General features: G+C 38.2%; 1 protein-coding gene across 9 annotated transcripts in view; it reads right to left on the bottom strand.

The window, feature by feature from the left end:
* LRRC4C (leucine rich repeat containing 4C) overlaps positions 1-25,961 on the bottom strand; it is an 856,114-nt gene that overhangs the window by 446,091 nt on the left and 384,062 nt on the right. The window contains exon 4 of one of the 9 annotated variants that reach the window (XM_048853295.2): positions 24,057-24,148. The exons of the other annotated variants lie outside the window; for them this stretch is intronic. The gene's annotated coding sequence lies outside the window, so the exon portion shown is untranslated. The remainder of the gene's footprint in view (positions 1-24,056; positions 24,149-25,961) is intronic. 9 annotated transcript variants of the gene reach the window in all.

A 25,961-nucleotide genomic window follows, 5' to 3' on the forward strand; every position in this document is an offset into this window, starting at 1 on the left:
CCCTGGGAAATTGTTTCAAGGTCACTTCCTGGAAATGTGTCCTGATTATCAGCCTAAAATGTTGGTAGCTTTATTTTATTCCTTTATTGCTATCTCTATTTACAAACAAAAACTAGGTTTAGTGGCAGTTAAGATTGTGGCAGGATGCACTCCATCTACCTACAACTTTAAAAACACAGAAATAAGTAGTTAAGGAGAAACACTGGTGTACGTCTTTCCCACTCCACATTGGCTACAATGCTATCAGGAACACACTCCAGTGCTCCACATAAGGCTGTTACTTTTTTGTCTCTGTTAGAGAAAGAAGTAATACATACCCTACTTTCACTCTAATGCAAAACCTTAATAGCGACCCCTTAAGCTTTAAGATCAGTTGTAATGGATCAGGACATCTGACAATCACATAGTCCACACAGTTGGGAAGTTATTCTGCCTTAACAGTGCTGAGATCACTGTTAAGGTTTTGCATTCGAGCACTAGATGCTGGACACTAAGAGTTATTTTTTGCTTTCTGGGTTGCGTGGGGAATATATTGCTGAAAACACCTCTGCTTATCTGTAAAGAAAAGGAGAGAGCATTTCTGAAATTCCTCTTACAATCGGTGTGCTCTAGAAATGGGAATTTCAGTGCAAATGCACACAATGCCATGTAAATTCTCCACCTGCCCAACATTTAGAGAGGGAACAAGATCATGCCATATAATAGGAGTTTGTTTTTCCTGAGTTCAGACCTCTACAGTGTACTCCTAAGAAATTGGCAAGAGGATCCTGCATATATCAGTTTTTTCTCAGAACGTGTGTTTCTCTAATATGGTAATGTAAATAAATAATAATGCTCATGGAAGTGTCAACCCATTAACAACATGTATGCCAATTTTAATTTCTTTCTTTGTTTTAGGGGCAGATGATGTTGAGGTAAGGCATCGTACACTCTGACAGCCACCTTAAGAATGTAACAAACTAGATAATAAATTGAGCCATTTCATTCACTACGAGAATGCAACCAACTCTGGAGTATAGCACAGCAATTGTTTAACAGCACTCAGGAACTCTGCCAGACCTTTACAACAAAACCCTTATTCATGTAAAGTTACAGGGTGCATTTAGACAGTTTGACTAGTATTAGTAAAATTGCAGTTTTACTAAGAGATCAAAACTAACCATTCCCTATTCTTACAAAAAAAAGTAAAGTGGAATCTTTAATGATAACAAGTGTTCAGGATCATCATTTTAATTCACTAGAAATATGGTATCTGCAGAAGCACATCACCATATGGGAAACTGGATTGAACACTGGTTTAGCAAGACAGACCACCACATATTAAGTCAACATATATAGCATCTGGGTCCTTCCACAGAGGTGTCCCATTCAGGTACTGATCCAGGCTCGCCTAACCCATCGAACTTCATAAGATCCCAAAGCCAATGTTACTTCTTATAGATTTTTTTTAACGTTACCTAGGAATCACTTCCCAAGTGGGTTTATCCAATCTGAAGCTTAAGCACTCTGTATTTCTAAGTACATTTTAAAGTATACTTGTCTCAATTATAAATCAAGAATTCCATTGGCAATCTGTTTAAAAAAAGTGTCCTTGACAAATCAAGTCATCAGCATCCTCTTTTGCATTATAATTAGCCAGGTACAGTGTCATATTAGTCGGAACAGATTACTATTGTACAGGTATTTGTCGCTGGATGACAGATGTTACAAGCATTAGCTTGTAAACTGGCATCATCGGTCAAAACTGAGCGAATCCAGAGTGAAGATATATTTAAATATAGCCACAAGGACTAACATTTGAATTTAATCATTCTTCAAAGACAGTCTAAAATGGATTGTAGCTATTACAGGAAACACAATTAATATTTTGCCATTTTGTGATAGTTTAAGAGCTAAACATTGCTAATCTGAAGATGACAAATGTTAGAGAGGCACTGGAGTCCCATTGTGCAGCCATGCAGTCTATCTTTGAGTGTGGGAAGGAGAAAATATATATTAGTAGTTTCTATTTACCCAGAATTTTATTTTTAATATCCTGGAAAAGCTGATGGTGGAATTTGCTTTTTAAACTATCTAGCCCTTCTTCTCTGCGTCCGTTGCATAGGAAAAGGAGTTTTCCCAAAATGCATACATGTTCAACAATCTCCACAGGATTTATATTTTGTTTAAAATCCTTTTCAATACTGATCTCCTTCTTAGATCTGACTATATACTAGGCTGCATTTTCTCCTGCAGACCTACTGTCTCTGTTCTTTTTAAAACACTGTCCCAACTCTGTTAAAAATCAGCCCTCATCTGTGTCTCCAAAATCAATACAAATAAAATTAATAATAATAATCGAGCTGCGGTTGGTACAACCACCTTCTCTGCTGCAGCTCCTGCCGATTTTGCAGCAGCAAGTTTCTCCATCTCTTTTTTTTTAAATATGTCTGAAAAAGGCTCGCCTAAGCCTCTTAATTTCTGTCACTTTTAGACTTAGATAATATTGGAATTAAGTTTTTATGAAAGAAACTATGCCAAATGAAGCACTGTTGTATTTTATTTTGCTTTCTCAGTCACTCCTGCTCCCCTGTCTAATTTCAGCAGGTCTGTTTGCCTGTGTCCTATCCCATTGTCAGCAATGTCAAGAGAACCAATGACAAAGTACAGTTTCTCTGCCAAACATAAAATCTCAGCCATCTCAGCACCAATCTCAGCCATAGTGATAATTCAAGTGGATGGTCACCTCAGTAAAAAAGAATCTAGCAACAGTGCTAGCCGATTATAAACATGAGATTGCCTGTGGGGGAAGGAGGGGAAGCAGTCTACTTTATACCAGATGAATTCAACCAGCTTTTGCCTTAGGCACATTAAATTCAGGAAACAGCAATTTTATATTGGTCTCGGTAAGTAATGTAACAGCTGCACACTTTGATTGTTGTGTATTAGAATAAAGTATGTAATAAGATACATATTCAGAGGGACAGGAGAGATGGATTTAGTAATATGAAGTTTTACCATTGAAGAGACTCCTATAAAACAAGGGAATAGTTTTTTACAGCTGTATATTTAAGCATTGTCAAGGAACTCCCGGCACAAAGGATAGGCACTTCTTACTTTGTGTAAGTCTAAATAAATAAATAACCTCAATTAAAATATATTGGACATTGAAGAAAGCTCCAGTAGAATCCAATGGTGACCTTTTTTACCCCCTTAACTGCAGCTGGAAGCACTGTCAAACCACCAAGATGAGTTATTACAGTACAAGAATTGTGCTTTTAAAGGGCAAAGCTCTAGAACTCTGCCTAACGGTGGGAGCCAAGTCTAGAGCTCGCCTGCTTGTAAGAAAGGAACAATTATGTAGTGATAAATGAGTAAGTTGCTGTGAAAGAGGCAGGGAAGCTGGTTGCTTGTAATTCTTGAATCTTGGTAAGAAGGATCACCAGAAAACAACTGGGGCCTCCAGATTAAACCAGTTGAGAAACAGTAAGTATGTAACATTCTAGAGAGCTGCCAAAGACACTGGGAACCCCCTTGTTTGTGTAACTCCTATACAGCTGTGTTCCATTACAGATGCAGCTGCTGTACAGGTCTCTTACCCATGCCTCACTTCACTTACCCATGCCTCAGTTTCCCCATCTGTTAATTAGAGCTAATATCCATCCTGTAGGGCACTGGTTCTCAGATGTTTTTTTTTTTTTCCACAGACCACTTGAAAATTGCTGAGGGTCTCAGCAGACCACTTAATGAACTTTCCAAATGTTTGTACTGGTAGCTAACTATTATACAGGGCTTTAGATCAAAGTGCTATATAAATAAAACTTTAAAATAATTAACATAGCACACTACTCATATTTTAATATCAGTAGTTTTACCTTTCTAATGCGATGGATGTGCCCTCTCTCACCTGCCACGGCAGCCCCTGAGCTGGGGCTGGGAAGGAGGGCCATCTCTGCTATGCAGCCGCAGCCCTGGAGCTGGGAAAAACCACCTCTTTCTCTGGCTGCTGCAACCCTGTATATCCCAAATCCCCCCCCCCCCTCTTCTCACTCCCCGCTCCCCGCTTCCACCATGCCTGCACGGCTCCACTAATTTGGTGGGTGGCCCTTCATTCTCTTGTGTGCCGCTGCCCAGGCACGCACCTTAGGGGGAACTATCTGCGGACCACTGAAATGGAGCTCATGGACCACAGTTTCAGAACCTCTGCTGTAGGGGTACTGTAACACAACGTTTGCAAAATGCTTTGAGACACTTGGATAAAAGGCATTATAGAAGAACAAAATGTTATTTACTTTATCAAATATCAAGTTCATTTAACTAATGAGGCAGAACAAATTTACTTAGGGAAGCACTTCATTGTTTAAATTAGATTGACTGGTTAGAATTCCTAGCTAGCAAAATGACTTTTATCCATATTGTGTGTCAGAATTACATACCCCGAAGTCAGATTGGGCTATGTTCTCAAAAGAAAGAGTCTAACTTTACTTATTTCAGAGGAACAGCCGTGTTAGTCTGTATTCGCAAAAAGAAAAGGAGTACTTGTGGCACCTTAGAGACTAACCAATTTATTTGAGCATGAGCTTTCGTGAGCTACAGCTCACTTCATCAGATGTTTACCGTGGAAACTGCAGCAGACTTTACTTATGTCAGTGAAAGGAAGAAGATGTCCGAAGTTAATGTTGTGAGTACCATTTCTGAGTTAATTCTTTTTTAATAGCTTACACTTTTATTTTCCTGTTCCAAGTTATCATCTGAATCAAATTCATATTCTACAGTGTCTTGAGATCATCATCATGTCCTGTGTCCTCCAACTGTGTTATTCAGATTTATCTTCTACCTTTTCCTAGATTCCTGCTATGGTTATTGGATCATGTGACTAGTGATTTTTGTTACCTCTATTGTTGCATATATTACTTAAGATGCCTTAAAAAGTTTTGAAAATCAGCCTTCATTAAAATGTGTCTAGATAGTCACGCAAAAATTGAGGCACCCAAAATTCACAAGTCACTTTTGAAACATGTGGTCAGTGTATATTTTATTACAAAACAGACCTAATATTGGGGGACAAAACTAGGAATGCCAAAGGGGCTGTGAGGGGTTTCTATCTGGTGGAGGCAGGCCCAAACTCCCAAATCCAGATTGGGATATGAATTTCATCACAGTTCAAGGGATTCAGAACCGGAGGTTGACTATTTCAAACCACTACCTTCATATACATTGCAAACCTATACATTACGATTAAAATTTGATTCTTGATCTAGGTTTTGTGACTCAGGCCCATTTCTGGTTGTTACCTTCTTATGGCTTTTCCTATATGAAACAGGGCAAATGGTAACACTTCACAAATCTACGGCACAAAAAGCGCAAGCAAAGTTGGCTTTATTTGGGCTCCTGTTAGCTTCCTCAGTGGACAGACCCAAAAATGAATAGGACATGAGTGCTGGTTATGATGTTTGTATAGCACCAAGCACAATGGCATCCAAGCTGGTTGTGGGCATTATGTGTTATCATAATATAAACGTTAAATGAAATATCAGCAAGAAGGCTAAACTACCTTCTAAATCCTAGAGGTGATTCTTCTACTGTACCGAATCCTCTGATAACTGCTTTAAAACAAAAATGTGTGTCATTTAATGGAGCAAAATACCCAATGAATAGAGCTTTATTGAAGAAAGCTTCAAGCATGTATTTATACATCAATTTTTGCTAGTGCTTTACAACATATGAAGAACTTCTCTACTTATATTCCCTTAGGAGTATAGAAAGCATTTACCTTTGAATAGCTGTTTGAGTGCTCCTAGCATTTGGTATTCACCAACTAGATGAAGAGTTTATTATTTTAACATCTCTTGTATTGAGAAAGTGACCAACGCCCACATCAGAAGGGCCTTTGTGCAAACACAGAGGAAGATACAATCTCCCCAAGACTTGTCATCTTCTTGTAAGCTTTGTAATATCAGAGAGAAACAGGCAACAAAGAAGCCATTCTACATATATAATAAATGATGTAATTCAGCGGTTTCGGTCATACTGCTGCATTTGACAGTCACATTTGCACATTCTTTATAGCCTAGAAATGGATGAATAATAATAAAAAAATGGTGAAAATTTTATTAAAAAAGTGTCACAAGGTTTGTATACATTCAGAAGTTTATTCAACCTACTATCTTTCTAACCCAATTTTGAATGATTTATAGATGAGCCTTAAAAAATTTGCCATAGGCTAAAATTTGTATTGAAATTAAAAATTTTAAATCAATGTTATTAAAACAATTGTTGAAAAGGAAACTGTTTAAAATTATACATTTTTTAAAAATGTCTGAGAATATAGTGTGTTCCACTTCTAAATGAATGGATGGATTTGATTTTACATATTGAAATTAAAAAAAGTGAAGGCGTTTTCAGGCTGGTTTTCTAATACATTTTATCTATACCCAAATGACAAAGGCTTTGCACAGACTTATCTAGTATATGAATGAGTCAGCACAGGGTTTTATTTGATGTCAGGTTGTTAGTCCAGTGTTCTAACTCTGCTGACCCACTGTGTGACCTTTGTCAAGTCACTGAACTTCTATGTCTTGGTTTCCTGATCTGAAAATGAGACGCCGTTAATAATGCTTAGCCACCTTTATAAATGACATTGAGATCTTTAGACAGGCCCCTTTATGTTCAAAAAATTATTAATTCTCATACAGGCTGTACAATAAACATAGCCTTCATCTGTGCATCAGGTACGTGTGCTTCAGTAGCATCGTGATTAAATGTATGCCACCCTCGGTCCTTGCCTCCGACAATACTAAACAGTACCAAGTGACGAGAGTTTTGGGGCTGGTATTTGTAGCAGGTTGGCTTCAGGGAGAAATAAGCCAACATGTAATTTAGATTCAAAACAGTGATTTTTCCCTCCAGTGAATTATAAACTTTCTATGCCCTCTACTATCCAATTCAGGTTAAGTTTGAAGTGGAGCAGGCGATACAATAGAGCAAAACCACACACCACTCAAAAACAATGTGTATTGTAGTACCATGAAGGAGGTCCATCCCTGGACCAGGACCCATTTGTGCTAAGCACTATACAAACACAGAACAAAATGATAGTCCCTGTCTCAAATGGCTTAGAAGTGTATTATACGCACACACATCCCCGCCGCCACCACCACCTTAAAAGTCTCTCTCTCATAGACACCCAACCCCCAAGGAAGAAACATTGAAGAAGTATGCTAGAACTAGAGGATAAAATATACTTGTTCCAATTACTTACTCTGACTCAGTACTAAAAGGAATTTATCCAAGAACTAAATAGATCCTAATGGAAATATTTTTTGTTTTGTCTTTTAGTCATAGTAACCATTTCATATTTTTTCCCATTGATTCCAAGAAAATCCCATTAAAACTACTAATACAATAGAAATTATTTTTGTCTAAAAATATCACCGTTTGGCCTTTTGTAATAGTTAGTCTGTGGACTCTTTCCAATGTTTTATTTCTTTTAAAGACAGTTTAATGCCTTACACGGATTAACCTTCATGATTTTCTCTCCTTGCCCCCCAACTTTCAATATGCTAATTCCAGGAAATAAACAAAATGCTACTTTCTGAATAAATTCTTTCACAAGCCTAGAAGTGCTATACATAATTAAAACTGTGAGCTCCATTTTGCAAACCTTTATCCACATGAGCAGTCCTGGCTCACATGGGTAGTTATACTGATATCAATGGAGATACTTGTAAATAAGCATAGGACTGGCTCCCAACCAAGGAGTCTTGGCCTTTGTGTTACTTCCCCTGAGAAAGGTCATATTCTAACTGTATAGCAATATTACTTAGCAGCTTTGTGTTCTTAGGGAACCAGAACACAGTACCCAGCCTGCCTGACTCACAAAAGACCTTTCCGCACAATCCCCACCTCCAGCCGCTGCTTGAATCAAAACCGATTAGAAGAAAGACTTACAAAAAGCAATGAAAAGGCAGGGAGAGACACACCTAAACCCCTGGGATAAAGGTGACAGGATTAAGGAAACTCCCCTAGCCTCATTTGCATTAGAGATGGGACAAGGAGGCATCTCCATTAGCATACAGAATGGAGAACAGAGATTCCAAGGCAAGAACCGCTTGGAACTCTGGGACAAGAAAAACAGAGAAGAACTGCATGATGGGGGATCTCTGCTTCAGATGTTAATGAACCAACGCCTGCACACACCCAGCTCAGTAGTTATCAGTCAAATTCTATTCATAAATCCTTTGTTAGTATCCAAAATAGTGAAGCTCCCAAATTGCATTGTGAGCTCCCTCCAAGGAACACTGCCCATATTCAGGAATGATCAGCTCCTGTTGTCTAGCCTGAATAAAACAACTTTGGTATACTCCCTTGTTAATACATAAACAAAGCTAGTGTTCTCTTTTGAACCATTGTTGTTTCTCTACAAAAACCTATGCTCTACCTATGCTCAATTAAGTGTTCTGATGCCTGGAACCAAAATCTGCATCAGTTCCATTGGGACTTCATCTTCTCTTGACTGATCATGGTGGGGTATCTGCCTGTCTCCAGCACTCCGGATACCCAGCTACCACCACTACCTGGGACCCCCAATCGATTCAAGCTTCATGGAGCGGTGAAAACCCAGCCCTCTTTCTTTATAAGCATAAACTTCTGACCCTGACTTGTCTGATCGGTTATAGTTTTCTAAACATGGCTTTTATAATTAAGTTTAAATTAGATTTAATTTTATAACTGTTTTGTTTGGTTGGTTGCCCTATGGCTATTACCTGGCAATAAATAATTTTCATGATTAATCTGGCTGCTTCTCTCTCTCTTCCCCCCTTCCCCTCATGGGTGTTTTTTGGTTTCCTCATTTGCTCTTCAGCAACGCTCCTCATACCTAAGCTAAAAGATCCCTGCAGCGCCCAAAAATCCTGTGGGGTTTGCTCATCTAGCAGGTTACTACCAGAACAATTGTAATGTGAAAGTAGCGATAAAGACATGCTGAACCTTGGACACACGAGGGTGGCAGCTTGGAAGTGCTGCTCGACCCAGTCAGCTGAGTCCAGGGGCATAGGAGGGTGGCAAATTGAAAGTGCTGATTGACCCAGCCTGCTCAGGAGTGCTCTCTTCTGATGCGGTATCCCTGGCATATGAGGGTGACAGCTTAGGGGTGCTGTTCGACCCAGCCCTGCTGAGTCCAGGGACATATAAAGGGTCAGCTTGGGAATGCTGATTAACCTGGTCCTTTCAGTCACACTCTGCTAGCGTGTCTGTTCATCTGATTCTGGGGCTGAAAGATAGCTCCATTGGGAGGGAACGTGCAGCAGGGAGAAGTAGAGCTCCATATGAGAACACAAGTAACACAAGCAGTACGTCGATAGAAGTACAGACCCCTCCCCAGAAAAGTAACCCTAATAAATAAGCATACCCCAAAGTAATGGGCAAAGTGGGTAACAGTATCCCTTACTGTCATGGTGGACCAACAGGATTACAGAGCAATGCAGCTGGTCAACAGTTTTTGTTGAAATACTGCATTCAAAAGTCAGCATTGATGGTGGCTGGCAAACAAAGTGCCATCTCTCAATATTTTCTTTCCCAGCATTGCTATCAAAATTATTAGAAAATTGTTACTGGAATTTTTTAGTCACAGAAAATCCTAGTTTTAGGTAAAGGAAAAATTTCAGAAAACATTTTGCTGTTTTCAATATTTGTACTGAATATTAAAAAATGGCAAAAGTTACGGAAAGTTAAAGAAAAAATGTGTCCTTTTTTTAAAAATGAAGCTACTATTTTTTTTTTACAAGTTTTGTTTGGCAAGTTTTAACTTCTTAGACTTAGAATCTAATGCCTCATTCAAAAAAAAAATCCAAGAAGAGCTCCAAATATTGTACACGTAATTTGAATCAAATCCAGAACTCCCAGAGCGGATTACTCACAGCAGAAACCATATGTAATTTTTAATGTATGTACCATACTGGAAATGCAGATGAGATTTTCCTATTAAATAAATTCTACTTTATAATTATTCCAACTTTAAAAGTAAGTGTCAGCTCAAATCCAGCCCCCAAAAAGAGCAGATGTAGATAATCTAACACACTAGCAATAAAAAGCACATAAAAGGCCTGCCTCGTTCTAGGGACTCTCAGTCAGATGCTGGGCTTTTTACTTCTAAGTTCCCTGTAGTGACCAAGCAAGTTTTTAGTATCCAATGAGTTTCGGAAGGTTCCTCTTCAGTGAAACGCAGTGGTTGGTGTCAGTATTATAGCTGGTCAAAAAAATTTAGTAACACCAGATTTTTCTCCAAAAATGCTTTCTCCTAAACAGATTTTGTGTTATGAAACTATATTGATTTCAATGAAATTTTAGTTTTAAAAATAGGGGGGGGAAGAGTTTTGTAAATGTCAGAGTACCCCGTTTTGGTACATTCGGAATGGAAAGTTTCAATTTTTTATTTCAAAATGTATTTCATGTAAAAAATAAAAAGAATAGTTGAAATTGAAACAAAAATGCTTTGACTGTATAGAAACTAAACATTTTGATTGATCTGATATCCTGTCCCCCCGCCCGAATTTTGTTTGGCAAAAAAAAAAAAATACAAATAAACATTTTCATCCTAATTCAAGATTTCCCCTCTCCCCCGCTGCCAGAAAAACAATACATAAAATTTTCACAGGACAGAAAAATCTGGTTTCTGACTAGCTCTAGTTAGTATACTTCCTAGTAAATGTCCTCATCATGAGCCATCCAGCAAAGTGGCCACAGAGACTGAAACGTCTTTGCCATCCAGAGGAGATTTCTCCAGGTCAGGTTTGAGACATACTGGCAATCTGTAGGAAATGTGCACAACAGTTGCCTATGCCATACTTGCTCTGTAGATAATTAAAAGCTGTTAGTCTCTAGGGCTGTCAGTGAATAAACTTTCACCAGCACAGATGTTTAAGAGAATGAGAGAGAAAATAAATTAAGTACTAAACACAGGGTAAAGGAGAAAATAGAATGATGTATATGGTGAGGAGAGGCGCCAAGGGGTGTCCCTTTCAGGTCTATTCACAAACGAGGCCATTTGTTCCCATATACATTATTAGATTCTGCAAATTCCAGTATCTGCAGCAGGATACAATTTGGTGGAATTTCAAAAATAGAGCTTTTTCACCCTTCCCCTTATGAATTATATATTTACTAAGAAAACCTTTTCATCTGAAACACCTATAAAACACAAAAGGACTCTCTGGGTTTCAGTCTTTCCCTAGTGAAGAAGAAGAAGAATAGTTTTTAAAGGATGTAACAGTATTGTTTTGAACATACTTCAATTCTTTCCCAGTGCACTTTCTGCAGATTTCATGATCAGCTGGAGTATACCAATCATGAATAAGGCAGAACTTCCCTTTTTTTTTTTGCTGGGGGGGGGGATGGGAGGGGAGAGTTTAAATCTTTTGGTATATACAATTTTGGCTCTTTAAAATTCTCTCATCGTTGAAGAAGGCAATTTTTTTTGTGGGGGGAGGGGGAAGAGGGGGATTGTTTATTTTTGGCAAGAATTCAAATGTTTTTCAATGGAAGACCTGCTGAACATAAAAGACCCAATATAGTGTGAAAGAAAGAGAGCAAAACATTATGAGGTGAATAATTAACAAGCAAATGTCAAAGATTCCTATGTTGTGTTCACAGATGTACCCATATGTCAAGATGATTCACATGAGCAGCTAATGTTCTTTGGTCTTTACAACTGAGCTGAAAAGGGCAGGAAAAGGGGGTTCCCTCCTGATAGCTCGAGGTATTTCCAGTCGGGCTTGAACTACCACAGCAGATTCTCTCTAGAGATGAAAGTCCAGGATATTAAATTTGATTGAGTTTGGAGCCAGTCTCAATTTTGCCATCTCTGAGATAGGCTAAACCAAAACACTGGATATAAATCTAGACGGCACTTGGAACCAGATCTGAATTTCACATGTAGGACCAATCTCAAACTATTTCAGCAATTTTGTATTGGACTGTAGCCCAGAACTCCAGAGGTTTGTTAAAAGTAAGTCAACCAGACTGCTTTGAACCTGAAGGAAAGATAGTATTTGAATTGTGGGCAAAGAATTAGGTATCTTTTCTCCTAACCACTTCATCCATCTAAACATTTAAAATGTCAGGTAGTTGATGTGTTCTGGAAGCTGGGACTCTTAACTAATATTATCTACAGCAGCAACTAGGGTGACCAGATATCCCAATTTTATAGGGACAGTCCCAATATTTGGGGCTTTTTTTTATATAGGTGGCTATTCCCCCTAGTCCCAATTTTTTGTACTTGGGTGTCTGGTCACCCTAGCTGCAACTTCCATACTGCAAGGAAAAGGGCTTATACAGGTTTTTCCTTAATTCAGTTCTTTAATACTATATGAAATTCCTGCAACAAGTTGAGCTTTTATTTCTTTTTAACTAATTTTAGTCAATTTTAGCAGCCTGGATGTGACTACACTCTACCCTTGAAATTTGTTTTGATGTCCAGTTGGGATGGAAAAACCGTGATCCTCATATTCAATATAGTAGGTATATAGACCTGAAGTATTATTATACAAAATTGACCACACCATTATTATTACTAATCCTGAGACAGCTACATTGGAAGTAGGGAACTAAAAGTCACCATTAAAAGATTATCATTTGTGCAGGGTTATCTGTGATAACTTAATTATTTCCCAGGCTAAGTAACCACTTTCTAAATGGCAGCCATTGTAGATAATGGAAACTGAGATAGTACTTGAAAATGTTACATCTGCCTTCCGATAAACATTCATGTCTTTTACAAATGCTGAACCAAAATCAGCCCATAACAAAGTAAAGCTGCCATTTTACTGTTCACAAATGACATACTTTCTTACGGGCAGGTTATTCCATAGTTGCACACTTCAGGATTTCTTGTCCTGAAGCTTCTGGTGTTAGGCAGCATTAGTCACAGGATATCAGTCTCAATTGTCCATTGGACTGACCCAGTATGGTTCCTAATAAACCTGAGAATTCATAGTATGAGTCATCATCACAATTCGGTCCTGAGGAGTACACTAAGAATTTGAGGTATGATTCAGGTGAGATTACTTTAGCAGGTTGAATGCTAGTTGTTATGCTGGCAGACCAGGTGCCAGCTCATGCCAAAGCCCCAAAGCTTTAAGTGAACACTGACAAATAGCTGGAAACCAGTCTGGCTCACCTATGTGTTAGAATTGTTAAAAAAGGTATTATGTTTATGAAAATCTCACTTATAATATCTGTATCTCATGTTGTAAGGTAATATTTTAATGTTTGAACAGTAATTGTATAAAAAAAAGTGTTTAATCTGAAACTCTAAACCCTGCCATCAGTAGAGATGCATTACCAAATGTGAAATGCTGGTTTACCACAAGAGATGTTGTTTCCTGCCCAACAAAAGAAGGCCCAGAAACAGCAGACAAACCATTGTGGAACATGAGAGGACAAAAATCTTTGTTAATTGCTCCCCTCGCACCCATGAAGAGATGATATGCATGGGGCTTGTCAGATCAGCTTGTACTCTGAGAAAAGGGAATAAAAATCCCTGACAGGAAGAAACTGCATCTCTAAAGGTCCTTGGACTTGGAGAGGGCAAGATTGCTAAGCACAAGCAAGGGATCCCCAGCTGCTTAGACTAGGTTAGCCTGAGATGATATATAGAGCTTGCAACTGTATGATTACTTGCTTCAACCTTGTAAAAACTCATTTCTTTTTTCTTACTTAATAGATCTTTAGTTAATTTATTATAGGATTGGCTACAAGCATTGTCTTTGGTGTAGGATCTAAGGTGCAACTGACCTAGGGTAAGTGACTGGTCTTTTCCAACTGGCAGTGACCTGAATATTGATTAGCTGGCAAGATAGACCTAGTACTCAAGGAGACTGTCTGTGACTCCATGTTAAGGCTGTTGTAGTGCCTGAGGGGTTCACACTTCATGCTTGGTTGGTGAAATCTAAGTATAGAACAGTTTGGGATTCGTGCCTTGCTGTGTAATAGTCTGCACTGATGTTGGTATTCACATGCTTGAGCCACTCCAGAAAGCTTGACACTAGTACCTTGTGCAGAAAGAAGGATACTCTTGTGACTAAAGAACAGGATGAAGAGGATCTGTTTTTTAGTTCCTTACTTTGCCACTGATTTCCTGTATCTCCATTTCCCCAGATATAAAATATGGATAATGGAATTTTATCTAAGAAGGGTGTTGTGAGTGGTCATTTGTTAGTGCTTATCAAAAGCTCCCATGGATGGAAGGCATCAGAAATGAAAGCATTGTTATTAAATTATTTTCCCGTTATATATTCCCATTTGGTGACAATATTATTCATTTCATGTCCTATTATTCCTTTCCTGTTGTATAGTATTTGTAGACAACGAGAGAGGTATGTATTTTTTTTTAAATAAATATCACATGCACCTCAGTTTGATATTAGCACCGGTGTGATATTACCGTTTCTGGCTACAAAGAGTTAAATTAAAGGAAGCTGATGGAGGGAAACAAAACAATTACAGAAATATGGAGTAATGTAGAAAATATCAAGGCTCCTTGAGGAAACAACGGGGAAGCTATTAATTGGGGAATATTCTGCCTGATTCTAGCCAGGCTGGCAAAAATTTATTCTTCCCATGTGTGAGCTTAGAAAAAAAAAAAAAGAAGACACTCAAACTTTAAATATGTTAGCTTAGGGAAGAAAGGGTGTTGATTGGGTTATCAGCAGCTTCCCAGGGAGGAGACACTGACAGAGAGAAAGACACACAGAGAAAGGAGGCTGTCTGCCAACATGGAGAAGGACATAAATGGGCTGAATGGAATTTACTAAAGTTTGCAAGGAAAAATTAAGGTTTAGGTTGAGGAGAAATGTTTATGTAGACTTTTTTTAAAACCCTTTGCTCTGCCTGCTGTGTACCTGTCAGTGAATGGATAAATAATGCTTTGCTTTGAATAAACTGTTTTCAAGTCACCATAATCAGCCATTGTCACAGACTCTTGAAGAAAAAAGGCTAAGTTGTGCCAAACACAGTTGGGCCTGCTTGTTTAACATAGTTGAGAAACAGGGTCTAAAGTGCAGCTTGCCCTGGAACCATGACAGAACCATGACATGCACTACTGAAAAGTTGCCATATTTCCCTAAGGAAATGTAATAATAGAAAAAGCAATTGCTGCATGTTGATTTAAAAAAAAAACAAAACATACATCCATTGGCATAGTTTATAAAATTCTTTGAGAGCCTCTGAGATGAAAGACAATTTACTAGTATTAACTCATTATAACAACCTTTATCATTTGTCTCTCTAATACTAAATGTAAATATCCTTGGCATTAAGAGCACAAACCAGCAAATGAAGTGAATTTCAGGATGCGCCTCAACCAAATAAAAAATAGAGAGAGATAATCCAATACATCTTGTTCTGTTCCATTGGCTTCATCAAATTCTCTTTTCAAATTAAGGCTCATTAACTGAAGCACAGAACGTTGTACGCCTATTTAGCTTTGGCCATTGTCTGTCTACTAGGAACTTTACATGATCTTTTCGTATGATCAGGAGAAACACTTTCATGGTTGGTCCCTATTGTGTTTTTGATATTTTCAGAATAAGCAATCCTTGGAAAGAAGCTGCTTTTATTCGTTTTTGTAGCATTTCCTTTTCACTGTTTTTTAAAAAAAATTGGCTAGTGCAAGAAAAAAAAATAGGAAAAATTGAAAGAGAAGAGCATCTTTCACTCAAAATACAAAGAATTTAGTAGAGACAAGGGATAATTTCCTATTAGGATTTTTGGGACTGTGGAAAGGAAAGCGAAATGGACAAGGCAAGGAGCTGTTTGTAGAATTTGAACAAAAAGCCTAATGGGAGTTAAAAGAAAAGAATCTTGGAGGGAGCTTATAAAGGAAAATGCATGGAGACACCACAGATAAAATAACTACCATTTTTACATAGCAACAAATGTTTGCATGGGATTTCCACTGCATTAACCATGTGAGTAAGAACTACCGAGTAAGAGTCTGCAGAATCAGGACCTAACTTAAGACATCACATGGTAATTTATAATCGGATGAGAGGGAAGGGAATGGAGGGCAGCAATTAGATCGTTCAGTAGATTCATACCAAATAATGAATAAAAAATAAAACAAGACATCATTAACAAAAATCTAAGTTGTAGATGCTTAAATGCTTCACATGAACTATCCAGAGATCATGGATTTTTAACAGCCTGTATTCTTGGTCAGGATGGTGTACTTGTGCATATATTAAATTGCTCTTTCATTATTCATTCAGTAACATCACTATTGCATAACTTATCAGCAAGTGATGAACGATGGCATGACAGTTAATGAATATACGTGTCATTATTAGGTTAGATATGTTATCTGCTATTATCTAAGCCAGATTCATTGGAGCAGATCTGTGTTAGAATGGTAGGAAAAGATTTGCACCAAGAATGCAATTCAACAACCATTAAAATCTTTAAAAAGACTCCAATTACTTCAAAGGAGTTGTGTTGTGCCCTTAAAGCCAATACAAAATTTGGCTGGGATTTTTTAAAATGTATTTTTTTTCCAGGCTGATGAGTTTAAAGGAATACTGTCAACTTTATTTTATTTAACTGTCTGAAGAAATAAACAAGTTTTATGATATAGAACCTTTAGATAGCATATATTGATGGTTTGTAATTACTCTTTAAAGTTGCTATAAAAGGGGTGGAGGGACGGTTCTGTTTCCTGTTGATGTTTAGCAGGACCTTTTCAGCAGACCCAGGAGCAACACTGCATGGTACTTAGATATAAATCCTTCTCCCCACTCCTCTCTCTATGCACACTTCTGACTGCTGCCTCTTCAGTTTCAGATTTGCTGCCACTGCTATTGGGAAAGACTCTCACAGGTCCTGGGGAAGAGTACAGCTCATCAACAAAACAAACTGATTACCTATAAAGTGCTATCAACTGTAAAATGTAAACCAAAAAGATTTTTAATATTTAATATTTCAGTCAACATTTTTAGAGTTTACATTTCCACCTGAAAACGTTGTACTTACTAGTTACAAGTAATCTTCAGGTTGGCAGTATCTCTTTAAAAAAAATCATCCCATAGTTTTATATCTTGTTTTCTTATATCAAAATTCACTATTGGGACAGTGAGTTTATTGTAAAATGAAAGAGGATTAAATATGGTGAAACAGAAAAATCAGCAGAGCACACTAGTTTTGCCAATATTTACAAAACCTGGCTACTTTTTCAAATAACCCTTGACAACTGTATGATGTTATTGTGACGTTGCACTCCATATGTTTATGGAAATATGCTTATGAGGGTAAATATAATGTTACTGGAATATACTTCATGCAAAAGGTCTCTCGTAAGGTATCACTACAAAGTTTACAATCTACTGAGGGCATTCATCCTATTTTTATGAATGTATCATTCTTGTATCTGAAGCTAGAAATATGAAGTATTACTATGAAGTGCTATTGTAACTATGCAAAATGTGGGCCATTAATGGTGGCTCGGAATCTTGATGGCTCCCATTAACTAGGACAATTGGTTGTGAATAGCTCCATTTACTCGCAAACCTTCCTGGGTCCATGCAGGCCAACCCTGAAAGAATGGAGAAAGAGGTCTTACAGTGACATGTGATCATGTCACCTGGTACTGGAATCCATCTTAAACCTGGTGCTTTTCCATTTAGAAGGAGGGGTGGGGACCCAGAGAGACAAAATATTCCCACCTTGTGCCAAAGCTATAAAAGGGGGTGGAACAGAACAAAGGGGGTTGCCAGTCATGAGAAATCCCTGTGTTACCACCTGAGCTGGAACAAGGACTGTACAAGGGGAAAGGACAGGGCCCAAACTAAGAAGAGTCTAGTCTGTGAAAGAATCTTATTGGAACACCTCTGAGGGTGAGATTTACCTGTATTCAGTTTCTTTAATGTATTAGGCTTAGACTTGCATGTTTTGTTTTATTTTTCTTGGTAACTTACTTTGTTCTGTCTGTTATTACTTGAAACCACTTAAATCCTACTTTTTATTCTTAATAAAATCACTTTTGTTTATTATTAAACCCAGAGTGAGTGATTAATACCTGGGGAAGCAGACAGCTGTGCATCTCTATCAGTGTTATAGAGGGTGGACAATTTATGAGTTTAGCCTGTATACATTTTATAAAACCGATTTATTTGGGGTTTGGATCCAATTGGGAGCTGGGTGTCTGGGTGCTGGAGACAGGAGTACCTGCTGAGTGGTTTTCGGTTAAAGCCTCCAGCTTTGAGGATGTGGTTTAGACCCTGGGTCTGTGTTGCAGCAGGCTTGCGTGTCTGGCTCAGCAAGACTGGGTTCTGGAGTCCCAAGCTGATGGGAAAATGGGCTCAGAGGCAGTTTCAGCACAACAGGTGACCATCTCAAGGGGGTCTCTGTAACCAAACTCTGTCACAGTTATAGAGTAAAAGCTTTACCTACCAAAAATGTGAAAGTTGGCCTAAAACTGAATCTTACACTCAAGCAGGTTACAACCTAAGCACAAACAGATTGGATAATTCAAAGGGTCATGCAATATGAAGGCTCAACTGTCTGAGCTGCTGCTCTGAAACCTTTCAGCCCAGGTTAACAACAAGAAAAAATTATTATGGCTTTTCAGTTGCCTGAGTGGAATGCGTTTCATAGTCATAGCCAAATTCACAGCAGACAGGTATCCATATGGGGTAAAAAGTAGTATACATTTTCACTTCCCCCCCTGACTCTAAGCACAGAGGCCAAGACCTGAATAGACACGAATGAACTTTACTTTAATTCAAAAACTGATACCTTTAACTCTGAGTTAGAGGTATCATTACAATCATTACATTATTGTAGCAGGCAACAGCACAGGAAAGCTTGCACTGCGGATGCCATACCTGACTCCAGGGCTGTTAATGGTACACCTCTCACAAACACTACACCCATTAAGAGAACAAGCAGATCTATTCTCCAACAGATATTGCCGTTGTGATGAAAGAAGAATAAAGCTTATCAAATGCCATAGAAATCCCATTCTCAAATTTGTTAATAGGTTTTTCTGGATCCCTCAGCTTCATAATTTCATAATTCATAATTTCATCATTTTGTTAACAGCTTCAAGTCAGGCTTCATACAGTACTACAGCAGGAATGGCAACAGCTGAAATGGAAACCAGATTTAGATTTGACAGGCATGCCCAATTTGAAAGCTAGAATCTAAATGTAATCTTTCAGAGGCCTGCCAAGATTCAGCGCCTGATGCGTATCTATGCCCCACATGCATATTATGTATTATGTAATGTAAACGGTACAGTGGCCATCCTTTGAAATCTACACAGACCCAATAGAACAAGATATGGGGGTCTGAAGGGTCCTAAGTTAACGGCCAAATCCCAGCCACCATGTGGGATCTGTTCCTCACAGGAGAAAATAAATGCAGATGCTTTCAGTTGTTCTAAACATTTCAATTTTTTTCCTGAAAAAGCTTATTAGAGCACGTGTGATATGGCACAGATACTGCCCAGGTTTTTCAAATGAAAAAGTGTGGTGTATTGAGGACTGTCTTGCAATTGCAAGCTATGGCTTTAAGAGTACAATAGGGTGGGTAGGGGGTTCCCTAGTCCTGCTTGCAGACTACAGGGCTCTGCAGCAAAATGTATAAGCAGGTGCAGTCTGGGGAGATCCCGTTTAAAGCGAGTTGCGGGTGAACTGTCTCATTCTTCTCTCCCTTTGATAACACGAGAGAATCCAAAAACATTCTGAATTCTCAGAAATAAAGTAGTGTTATGTTGGAACCTTCCATCAAGAGTATTTATGTGGTTTATTTTTTTTAATTCTAACTTCTGTTTGTAAGCTGTGAACATAAAAACAAAGCTACAATTGGGTCCCCTAGGTTGGGTAGGGGAAAAGGGTGCAGGGAGTCCATATAATGCCTTGTGCACAGTTTGCAATTTGTGAAGACAAGAACTTCTGCATCATCCTCATGCTAGAGAGCCCAAAGAGTATCTTCCTTCCCTGTCACTATGTCCAGACCACCTGCTAGCATAGAAGAATATTCTTTACTCTTGTAAAAAGTATAGTGATTACGCCTCCGTGTGCTCCCCCAAGCACAATCCTTAATGTGGTTGAATTGCCATTCATGCAGCACCTATCCCCTTCATCCACTCACATACCCTCCCAAAGGTGGCAGTCACTTTAAAAGCCACAGATGTTGCATGGAATGTTACTCATCAGAAATCTGAAAATTAAAATGACAGCCCACAGCTGCAGTGCTGGGGGTCCGCTGCTGCCATGGTGCAGGATCGAGCGATCTTTGATGAGTCCACTATGTTAGCAAAGCTATGGCACTGGAGTTGTACTTGTGATATGGGATGCACTTTTACACTACAAAGAGTGGACGAAACTTCAAGATCAAATGCAATCAATGCGTAAGTCCACGGACTGAAGAGGAGATAAATATGGGCTGAAATTGACCTTTCCTTTGCAACCAAAAATAAAAATGAGACTGTCACTTAAAGAAAACAAAGTTTCTTTTTTTAAAAAATCCCTCTCTTCCTTTAATTGCCTAATCCAATCTTCTTCAACTCTGATGAGCATCCACACCTTCATATTTTTAAAGCTCTAAACGGTTTTCAACCATAGCTGAATCAGTAGTTATAAAATAGTAGGGGTATTTTTTTTTTGGTCTCCTGAGGTCACTACTGCTTCTTTTGATATAACCTCAGCAGTATTTTAAAGCAGCATAGAGAATGTTTGGCTTTCAAGCGAAAGATACTATTGGTCTGTCTCATCCAATATTCTGCTTCTGGAGGCAATATTATACATAATTCAGAGAAAAGCAAAAATGCCAACTGTGAAGCATTACACAGGTAATCAGATTAATTTCTGAAACTTAATACTGTGTTAACCTTCATCAATGTAGGTTACATGTCATAGGTATTTATGCTGTTATCTGTGGTGATAAAACTAAGATTATTTAGCTTGGGAAGGATTTGACTAAAATAGTAAAATATGTGTCTCATGCTATAAAGTGGATTTGATGAAAGTATCATCCAAATCAGAAAACAAAAAGAAGAGAAAATGAAACAAAAACCCCTCTTTGTTATTCAAGCTTTCCAGGTAGCAGGGTCTGTGCTTCTGGAAATTGCTTCCTGAACAAATAGGATTAAACATGCCTATAACTCAATGTACCAAGATGAGCCTTGTGAGGCAACCAGATACCATCATGATGGGTACCTAATAAATACAATATTGATCTTAAAAAATAAATAAATAAAAATAAAAATCTATCCTTCCCCCTCCGTGCAATATATGACTAAAATGACATTCCTACCAAGTTCCTAAGCAGGAGTGAAGCTAAAAAGCTGGAGAGTCTTGGGGAATCTAGATTAATTTCTATAACTGGGAAGATATGTATGTGTTTGTGTGTGTGTGTGTGTGTGCGTGCGTGCCTCAAGCTGTCTAGAGTGGCTCATGACCATGGGTACTAATGTAATACCAACAGACCCTGGTTGTCGGTGGGTGGAATCAAACCTGGGACCTCTGGAGCTTAGTACATGAGCCACTACTGCATGAGCTAAACGCCATATGACTTTTAGCTAAGACTGTAGAACAAACTCAATCTCTTTTCTCTCTAAGTGGTCTCGGTGTCACTAGATGGGACAGCACACCACACCCAGGAGGTGTGTGGGTTACACTAACATCAGGGCAGGCTGAAGAAACACAGAAGAAACCCCAAATTGGTTGTGTGTTTTATACTTCGATTTCAGCAACCAAGTATCAAGTGTGAACACTCCAAGCACTACAACAGCCTTAACATGGAGTCACAACAGTCCCATTGAGTATTCTGGTCTATCTTTCCACCGTGGTAAGCTTGCCTCTGTGACAGATGGTCCCTTACACCAAAAAATCACACCAATATTCAGGTTACTCCCAGTCTGAAAGGGCCAGTCACTTACCCCAGGCCAATTGCACCTAAGATCTCAAAACAAAGACAATGCTTGGAGCCAATCCTATAATAAACTAACTAAAAGGTTTGTTAACTAGCAAAAAGATAGTTATCTACAAGGTTAAAGCATAAAAGTAAACATACACACACACAACTGAATTACAGCCTTAGGTTCCAAAAGGTGATAGTAGCTGCTATATATGCAAGCTTGTATGTCCTTTAGGGCTAACCCAAACTAAGAAGCTTGGGGATCCCTTGTTCAGACTTAGAAATCTTACCCTCTCCAAATTCCAAGTAAAATAGTGATACAGTTCCTTCTGGTTGGACATTGTTATTCTCTTCCCACAGAGTTCAAGCTGATGGGATGAGTTTACACACAGGTCCCCTCTTCATGAGTGTAGGTGGGAGCAATCAACAAAATCTTTTCCCTTCAATGTTTCATAGTGACTCGTTTGGTTTCAATGGGCCTTCTTGTCCTCAAGACTTAATACCTTGTGTAAGAAGCCAGCATTTTACACTAATTAATGCTTCTTTCCTGTTTGGTGAGCTACCCAACTACAGAAGTTTTCCATGCAAACACTCAATGCTTTATACCATGGGCTACAGACATAGGCGCCAACTTTTCCTGGTGCCAGTGGGTGCTCGCCCTCCCAGCCCCACCATGACTCCACCCCTGCCCTGCCCTCTCCTGCCCCGCCCCCATTCCAACTCCTTATAAATTTGTGACGTCTCATGTTTGGATGTGCTATTTAAACTGTATTATAATTGCAAGCTTTACTTTGAAAATGGATTTAAAAATAAGATACTGAAAATCAGAAGTCAGTGGCATCAGAAATACTGTGTATTTAGTAACAATAAACCAAATATCTGTCTATTACCATTTTGATTAATCCAATACTTTCAGCTACTCAGAAACATGTTTGTTCAGACATGCTATTCATGTGTTTAATGTAAAAACCTTATTGATAGTTTCTAGTCTCTACAAGCAATTCATGGAGCCTCAGGGTCTTGCAATGATTCAGCAACTTATTGTCCTCTGGTCGCAAGGCCCGAAGAAGAAGAAATTCACCATCAGACTGACAGAAGAGCAAGACAATTTAGGACTCTACAGGACATAAATTCAGTCCCCAAAGATCGTTCTCTTTACTGGCAAGCTTTGCTTTACTAAAAAGAGGTAATATATCTACTTTGACCAGTATTAAAGGGCCTGGAACTACCATGGAAGTATAAAACGGTTTCTTAATTAAACTTATGACTTTGTGAATGTATTCTCTCTTCCCCTTCACTTTGTACTTACTTTAAAAAAAAATCCCCATACCAGGCAGTGAGTCTACTTAACCAAGTGAACACAAATCACTGCCCTCATACAAGAGCCACATCTAGATAATTATTAGTCACTCGGAATGGACTGTGAGAAGGAAAAGTTTCTTCACTATCTTAACCCAGGATTGATTCATTTTACAGATTTTTTTTTCCTGTTGTTACGATGAACTAGTTCCTCAAGAACAGCAGCTTATCAGGTAACCTGGCGCCAGATTCTCCACAGCCTGAGCAAAGCAGACATACAATGCTACCCAATCATGAAGTTTTCACTGACTTACTTTTGGTGTCAGCATTTTATTACCAATTTGCACTTACTTTGCATATATGTAAATTATTACACTAGATGAAGGGCACTGGAGAACCAGGTCCTTAGTCTATCCTCAGGTCCCTATGGTATATTCTCGAGTACTTTGTCCAGTTTAATTTTACAAGAGCCAAACAGAAGCAGTTCCACTAGATTCCTTGAGAGAATCATCTTCCATTGGGAGATTATTCCCTGGCCTGGTAGAATTAGGACAGTTTTCCCCAGTAGGCCTAAAATCTTACTTTGCACATTTTTGTCACATCAAATTCATGACGACTAAGATTAGTCAAACAAAAATAGTCCGTCCTTTCCTCCTGGAGGATAATTAAACAGCTTTGCCTCATCGGATTTCCATTAGCACTCCAGCTTCATTTGTTTCCCACTCCATTCCCCTCCCCGCTTTTAGTATTTATATTTTTTGCACCACCAGATGAGACAAATATTTGCTGACCCTTTCAAAGGCGATTAGTGTTAACTAATCTACAGCTGAAAAAGGAGATGCACATAAATAAAACAGAAGTCACAATACCTTTTCATGCGTCTATAGTCAAATCCACTGCTGAAGGCAAGTTTCCTTTTTCTGGGATGGTTGTAGGGTCTCCAGAAACATCAAGAGGCATCCTTTCAACAGCATTCAAATGATATAGGACAGAGAATCAGTGACACCATTTAAAAAGTTACTGATGCCTCATGGAAAACTTTTCTTTAAAAAACCCAAAATATTATTTTTGACTTTACATAATTTGTTTTCCTTTGCATCAAGGACAATTATTCATTTTCTAATTATTTGGATGGGAACAGGATTGAGCTCTAAAGGAGTTTTGATCAGTATTCACATTTTTGGACTCTGATCCTTTTGAGATTCATCCCCAGTTACAACACAGGCCAGTGTGCTTAGAATACATTTTATCAGTTTTAAACATTATCATTAGGAGCAGCTAAAACCCTAAGGTATCTGCTTAACGACTGGCTAAAGGGGTTCACATAATGTGCAGAGAAAAAAAAAAGTAATGTAGTTGAGCCAACTACAAATAACAGCTACAGAGCAGATACACAGAGACGTACAAATGCCTCACATTGAGATGATATTTTAATATTTTGTTTATCTCATTGACAGTTGAATCTCTTGACTGGAGAGTTATATTTTCAGTTAAGCTTGGTTATATTTTTAATGGATTTTTTATTCCATTTCTACATTTAACATCCAATGACATCTTAGAAAGAGAAACAGAAAAAGACATGATTTCTTACTGAAATGAATTTGCTTCTTATTGGTGATAAAACCAATAAGAAGCAAGGGTCAGTCAGCAGTGCTTTAACCACCGTCCAAGCCTACTCAGTGTCACTGCCATTGCCCATCACCAACCTTTACCAACACATACAGTCATCTGCTAAATCCACCTGTTACATCTTTAGTACAGAAGCTGTGCTTTAATATGCATTTTCTCATGATGCAGCACAAGAGCTTGCTGGGAACATGAATCTCTATTACTCAGGAAATTCCAACTTTTATACATGTATGTTTACATACATGCAGACAAAGACGCACAAATCAACTTAAAGGACATAGTCAACAAAAAGTCCATTTGAAGACTTTCCTTCTACACAATATTAATCAGAGCAAAAATGCCAAAATTTCCCAAGAAACAATAATTATGAAATTTCTTCTTTCGAGTCTATTGACACGTTATTGAAACGAAATGTCTAATCATTTTATTTTGATAGAAATATATCTTTTTAACTTTGATATTATTGAAATAATATTTTAATATGTCAGAATAAAATCAATCAAAACAGTAGAGTGAAAACACCACTGTCTGAAATTAGAGATGTTTTGACCTTATTAAAAAAGGTAAGGAAGTCAGCACTTTGTTTTAACTTTCATACTTTTAAATATTTTGACACACATCAGCACGTTCACACAAAAATGTTGACAAAAGTCAACATGTTCACACAAAAATTTTGATGAAACTTTTTTTTTTAAACTGAAGACTGTTCCATCCAGAAAGATTTTAACTCTTCTGCCCTGGCACAAATGGACTTTTCTCTTAACTGGGGCTTCTGGAAGCTAGTGTGAAACAAACAATAATTGACCAGAAGGGATTCTTTTTCCACATGGTGAAGAACATATATTTTAAGCTGGTGAGGCTTTAGATGAGAACACAAATATTCCTTTTATATTATCTAAAGTAAGAGTTATCTAAGATGTCACATCTCTGTCTTTTTCCCTACTTCTTCCTCCAATTTAGAAACAAAACAGTAAAACATAATTAACATGTAACTGTGCAGCTCACCTCTGTGTTAATTTGCTTATATGCCATTTCCAGGTCTTGCATGAAATTTAGCCATATGGAATGGAAATCCATCAACTTCGTGAAAAAACTCGTACAGATACAGACAGACATCATCTTCCTTTCCAAATGCAAACAGAAGG

This window comes from Caretta caretta, chromosome 6 (genome assembly GCF_965140235.1).
Source record: "Caretta caretta isolate rCarCar2 chromosome 6, rCarCar1.hap1, whole genome shotgun sequence".
Classification (NCBI taxonomy): domain Eukaryota; kingdom Metazoa; phylum Chordata; order Testudines; family Cheloniidae; genus Caretta; species Caretta caretta.